We start from the raw sequence: 6,620 nt of genomic DNA on the forward strand, positions 1-6,620 counted from the left end.
TTCTTTATCATCCTTTTGATTCCACTTCCTTTCCAATTTCCGTTCTTCATTATCATAGCTCATTCAAAACCGAACTCTCGATATTAATACTCATTTTGATGTTATATCAAATTAGATATCAATACGAACTTTGATACTCACAACATCCCATTCTGAAGTAAACATCAATCATCTATATTAATACCACTTTTGATATTTAACAACAACCTAAGTATCAACATCAATCAGAAACTAAATTAAAACTGTATCTCATATTTTGTCCAAAACAGAAATACTTGATCAATCATTCATTGTATGATTATCAAAACAATTTAGAAACAAGACATCCTTTAATAAAACTTTATTGCAAATGATAAAATCTCTTTGATTACCTAATAAAATCCATATTGGTGTAGTTATTAATCTCTTCTTTATTCCACCTTCCGTTTTCATTTCCTTCCTTCTTTTTGCTCTATATTAAATCTTTAGTTCTGGAAAACATTCTTCTCGCTTGTCCATACATATAACTTTTTATTTCTCTTGTTTATTATAAAGGGCATATTCATCCAAGTAAAGCCTCATTCACCTGTAGCAATTTCTGAATTCTACTGCTGTCCTTACTTTCTCCAAATTCCACATTGCTTTGATTTCGGATTTGAAAGTGACATCAAAATTTGACTTAATCCAATTGGAATCGATCTCCATCTAACTGACTATTAATTGGTAAAATTAGCCAATTAACTCACTTAATTGATCAATTGCACCAAGTGATGACTAGCTAAATGAAATCAAAGGCCAATTATATATAGTCGGATTGGATGTAACAACCTCTTTCTAGAACCAAGATCACAATTATTTGGAGTATCAACAAGAATATCAATAACATACAGAAGTATACTCTCTATCTTTAAAAGTAGGGTATTTTCAAAAATTTTGGCAGCATCTCCTTTATATTATTGACTATCAGTCGGGCTCAAGCCGACACCAACAATTAATCAGACAACCAACAATCACTCAAACAACCAACAATCAACCTTCAAATATACCAATCCTCTGCCACCTTCTAAACTTATTATGTCACCACCACATATAATGCTAGCCCGTATAACCCATATCTTTAGTTCAACTTAAGATTATAGCGAACAATTCTTATTATACCATACCTTTTTCTCATATTTTTTTATTATAACAGAATATCACTACTGAGTATAATTACAAATTATTCCAAAATTCTTCTAGTTCATGTTTCAATTCAAGCTTTCTAACTATCAGTTTATCCATCCTTGAAAATATACACTTATTCTTATTAGTCAACTTGTTCGACTTCTGATAACCAGCACGTGGTCTTAACCAACACTATTATAATCTTGTGAAAGAATTCATTTGGGTTTAAAGCATCACATCTTAAAAATTGTTGCAGTCAAACCACCATACCTTCATCTCCCCTTATGTCGTTCCATACTGAACCTTTTTCACCGGTTCGGTTATGAGCATCAAATTTGCCATAACTCATTTACTTAAGTGGGAAAACCCCACCATTCCTTGAAAAACACCCATAAAGTTTATTCGTAACTAGAATCTCTTCGATCTTGAATCTTCATGACAAATATCTCCCACATGGTTGAGGTATGCCTCATCTTCACAATGTATAAATCGATTATCTGGTTATTATTAAGAATTTCTTCATTCGCTTTCGATATTCAATCAATCATTTGCCTTATCTGATATACGCAGCTTTACTTTCTTATTTCTCTAGTTAATTTACCTCGTACGGTTCGCTAACTACTCCAATTCAAGCCAAAATCTCATACTTGTAACGTATCATGTGTACAGATTTCCGCCTCTGATTTGATGTCCTCGCAACCATCCCGTTATCGGCATAATGGTTCTTCTCTGCACGTAAATGTCCACCATTTGTTGGCTTGGAATTATCCACACTTAATACATAACTCCATCTGCTACACAAGTTCATTTCACTTCCTTTTTAAAACACTCAAAGAATATAACTTACACAAGAAGGTAATTTGTGTATATGATAATGATTGGAAACTTTATGTAAGGGATAATAGTACAAGGAACAATCAGAAGGATCCATGAATCAACAAATCATAATTGAAGAAGAAAGAATGAATAATGATTTAGATATGAATGAGATAACCATATTTGTACTCAAGATGGCCAGTCTTTCATACTATATGGCATACAGCACATGATTAGGTGGCGTCTGATAAGTGGCATTTTATACCACTTAGAACGTCTTAAAATGACTTAAATTGGTGTCTTGAAATCAAGTATTTTGTGTATTTGATGCGTTTTTCTAGTGTTTATGCATTTCAGGATATTAGTTGCATTTCGGGGGAGGAATCATCAAGAATAAGCCTTGGCATGTGTTCACCATTACGAGAGGAAAAGAATGGGCAGATTACGGTGAAGAAACGGAGCAAACCTGGATTTTTTCCAGTAGAGGCCTGCGCGCCCGCGCAGCAACCTGCGCGCCCGCGCAGCTATGCTGAACGGCCGCGCAGGGTCGGGGAAAAAGATAAATTATTTTAGACTTCTACTTCTGTTTGGCTTCCAACTTCTATGTAATCTGAGTTTTATGGGACTATTATATAGGTAGATTTGAGACATTTTCACAGAGACTATTAAGGGGATTATGTTTTAGATTGTGTTTTACGCAAGAAGCGAAGGAGATAAGGAAGAAGACCGATTTAGCACACCGCAACGAAGAGGAAGCATATTTTCTTGTGATTCTTGTTTCGTTGTAACGTTGGATGCTAGTTTTCTTGCTTTGACTTATTTACTCTTGTGACGTACTCTGTTTTAATATAATTAGTTTAGTTATTATTTTCTTGTGTTTGTTTATCATGATTTCATATGAACCCATGATGGCGATAAGTTCTATTATGGGCTAATCGTGATTATGGGGTTGCAACGGATTTATTATGGAATTCTTTAGTTAATTGTTTAATACTTTAGTGTGTGATGATTGCTTGATATCTAGTATTGGTTGTGCGTATTCGTCTTATGTGCGTCGCGAACATATAAGATAGGGTGTTAATCTCTTGTGAAGCAACGGTGGATCTTGAGATTTAGAACTTGCCATGCTAGCATAGGTTCATGTACGTTGAGCATGATTAGTGGGTAACTCTAACAGTTTTATTTGCCCTATGTAATCAAAAGGAATAACTTGTGCTTAAATCGTTGTGTTGTCAATTTCTGTAGACATATAGGAACTCAACATAATTGATGACTATTCAACTTCTATCTTAATTGTGGATGCTTGGTGGAATGGTATTAGTACAATGAAAGTTGGCTTTTATCAGTTTCGTGTTATTCGATTAATATCATCACTGTCACATGCTAAAGGTAATAACAATGGCTATAGAAGGAAGTAATAATGAAGTTGTGATCTCATGAGTGTTTTATTATTGATAAATTGAAGTGTTAGTTAAGTGGTTAATTAAGTAGTTAATTATAGTTAATATTTAATCAACAATTTTAAGTGTTATTATCTTAACATTGAGAAGTAATCATACATTGGTGAGTGAGTTTAATTAGACAATAATTTAGTCTGAGTCTTTGAGGGAACGAACTAGAAAATATTCTATATTACTTGCGAACGCGTATACTTGCGTGAATATTAGCGCGTGTTTTCGCCCTAACAAGTTTTTGGTTCCGCTGCCGGGGACTCGGCGTATTTGTTTAGTTTATGTACTTACCATCATTGGTCATTAGGACTCAGTGATTAGGGCATAGTAGTTACTTATTTTTTCTGGTTGTGTTTCAGGTACTTTAGCAAGCGTTTATGCAAACTCGTTCTCGTGCTCGCAAGAGGACTTTAGATACAACTGAGGAGACAGACGAAGTTCTTGATATTCCGGAGAAGTTAGATTTTGAGGATTCAGATTCAGGAACTGAGCAGAAAGAACCAGTAAACATGGGAGATCGTATTGTTCAAGCTGATCCAGCTCTTATGGATTTTTCTCGGCCTAAAATTGATGACATTCAGTCAAGCATCCTTCATCCGGCTATTCAAGCTAATACCTTTGAAATCAAGCCAGGCACTATTCAGATGGTGCAGAATTCTGTTTCTTTTGGAGGAGCGGCAACTGAAGACCCCAACATGCACATAAGGAATTTTGTCGAGATCTGCAGCACTTTTAAGTATAATGGCGTGACTGATGAGGCTATCAAGTTGAGGCTTTTCCCATTCTCACTAAGGGACAAGGCTAAAGACTGGTTACATTCTGAACCAGCTGGGTCCATCACTACGTGGCAAGATCTTGCGCAAAAGTTTCTGGTGAAGTTTTATCCAATGGCAAAGACTGCTGCTATGAGGAGTGCTCTTACTCAGTTTGCGCAGCAACCTACAGAATCTATGTGCGAGGCTTGGGAACGCTACAAGGAAATGTTGAGAAAATGTCCACATCATGGAATGCCGGATTGGATGGTGATCACTGGTTTCTATAATGGTTTGGGGGCCCAATCTCAGCCCATGCTCGATGCAGCAGCTGGAGGAGCCTTATGGGCTAAAAGCTATACTGAGGCGTATAATCTTATAGAGACGATGGCTGCAAATGAGCATCAAAACCCAACTCAGAGGATGACGTCAGGCAAGGTAGCAGGTATTCTGGAAGTTGATGCAGCCACCGCTATTGCAGCCCAGCTCCAAGCGCTATCAATAAAGGTTGATTTTCTGGCTACGTATGGAGTTAATCAAATAGCTATGGTTTGTGAGCTTTGTGCAGGTTCTCATGCTACGGATCAGTGTTCTCTTGTCAATGAATCTGTTCAGTATGTGAATAATTATCAGCGACAACAGCAGCCTGTGCCAGCGACCTATCATCCTAATAAAAGAAATCATCCAAATTTCAGCTGGGGGAATAATCAGAATGCTATTCAGCCACCATATCAGCAAGGAGTGAGTAAATAGTTTAACCCACCTGGATTCCAGCATCCACAGCAGTATGCTACAAGGCAATCATATCCTCAACAGGGAAGTACAGCTGCACCCACTAGTGCTGATTTTGAGGAACTTAAGCTGTTGTGCAAGAGTCAGGCGGTTTCTATCAAGACCTTGGAAAATCAAATTGGTCAATTAGCCAATGCAGTGCTCAATCGTCAACCTGGCACTCTTCCCAGTGACACGGAAGTACCAGGCAGGAAGGAAGCTAAAGAGCAAGTCAAGGCTATTACCTTAAGGTCTGGAAAAGTAGCTGATGCTGAAAAGGCAAAAGAAGTAGAAGCTGAAATTAGAGGTGAAGAATCTAAGCAAAAGGAGAAAGCGGCGGAACCAAGGAAGACTACTGTTGAACACACTCTGCCTGAGGCTAATACAGGGGAGAAACAGCTCTATCCTCCACCACCTTTTCCTAAGAGATTGCAGCAACAAAAGCTGGATAGACAGTTCGGGAAGTTTCTGGAGGTGTTCAAGAAACTTCACATCAATATACCTTTCGCTGAGGCTCTGGAACAAATGCCTAGTTATGCGAAGTTTATGAAGACTATTCTTTCAAGGAAGGTGAAACTGGATGACCTTGAAACCGTTGCTCTCACGGAAGAATGCAGTGCTGTTCTGCAACAAAAGTTACCACCAAAACTAAAAGATCCAGGGAGCTTCACCATTCCTTGCACAATTGGCAATCTGACGTTTGACAAGTGCCTTTGTGATTTGGGAGCAAGCATTAATCTGATGCCGTTGTTGATCTTTAAAAAACTGGATCTGCCTGATCCAAAACCCACATACATGTCACTACAATTGGCTGACCGTTCCATTACTTACCCAAGGGGCATAGTTGAGGATGTGCTCGTCAAGGTGGATAAGCTCTTCTTTCCAGCAGATTTTGTTATTCTGGATTTTGAGGAAGATAAGAAGATTCCCATAATCTTGGGAAGGCCTTTCTTGGCTACTGGCCGTACCTTGATAGATGTGCAAAAAGGTGAACTTACTATGCGGGTCCAAGATCAGGATGTGACCTTCAATGTATTCAAGGCAATGAAATTCCCTACAGAAGATGAGGAGTGCTTAAAAGTGGATGTGATTGATACTGTGGTTACTTCGGAACTCGATCACATGCTAATGTCTGATGCATTGGAAAAGGCCTTAGTGGGGGATTTTGACAGCGATGATGAAGATAGCAACGAGTAATTACAATATCTGAACGCTTCTCCATGGAAGCGAAAGCTGGACATACCATTTGAATCTCTTGGTACTTCTGACCTTAAGAATGCTGAAGGGAGGCTCAAACCATCAATAGAGGAAGCACCTACCTTGGAGCTCAAACCATTACCTGAACACTTGAGGTATGCTTTTTTAGGTGATTCATCTACGTTACCTGTTATTATTTCATCTGACCTTTCAGGTAGTGAGGAAGACAAGCTCTTAAGGATTTTGAGAGAATTCAAATCGGCTATAGGATGGACCATAGCAGACATCAAGGGGATAAGTCCTTCATATTGTATGCATAAAATTCTGCTAGAGGAAGGTAGTAAGCCAACTGTGGAACAGCAGCGAAGACTGAATCCCATCATGAAGGAGGTGGTGAAGAAAGAAATTCTGAAATGGCTAGATGCAGGCATCATTTATCCAATTTCTGACAGCTCGTGGGTGAGCCCCGTACAATGTGTACCTAAGAAGG

The 6,620-nt window shown here is 38.2% G+C and overlaps 1 non-coding gene across 1 annotated transcript; it reads right to left on the reverse strand.

Annotated features, from left to right (window-relative positions):
- Positions 1-4,312: 4,312 nt before the first annotated feature.
- LOC141681507 (small nucleolar RNA R71) lies at positions 4,313-4,419 on the reverse strand. The gene has a single exon (XR_012558936.1). It is a non-coding gene; the product is annotated as a small nucleolar RNA R71 (small nucleolar RNA).
- Positions 4,420-6,620: the final 2,201 nt, after the last annotated feature.

This window comes from Apium graveolens, chromosome 8 (assembly GCF_009905375.1).
Source record: "Apium graveolens cultivar Ventura chromosome 8, ASM990537v1, whole genome shotgun sequence".
Lineage (NCBI taxonomy): Eukaryota > Viridiplantae > Streptophyta > Magnoliopsida > Apiales > Apiaceae > Apium > Apium graveolens.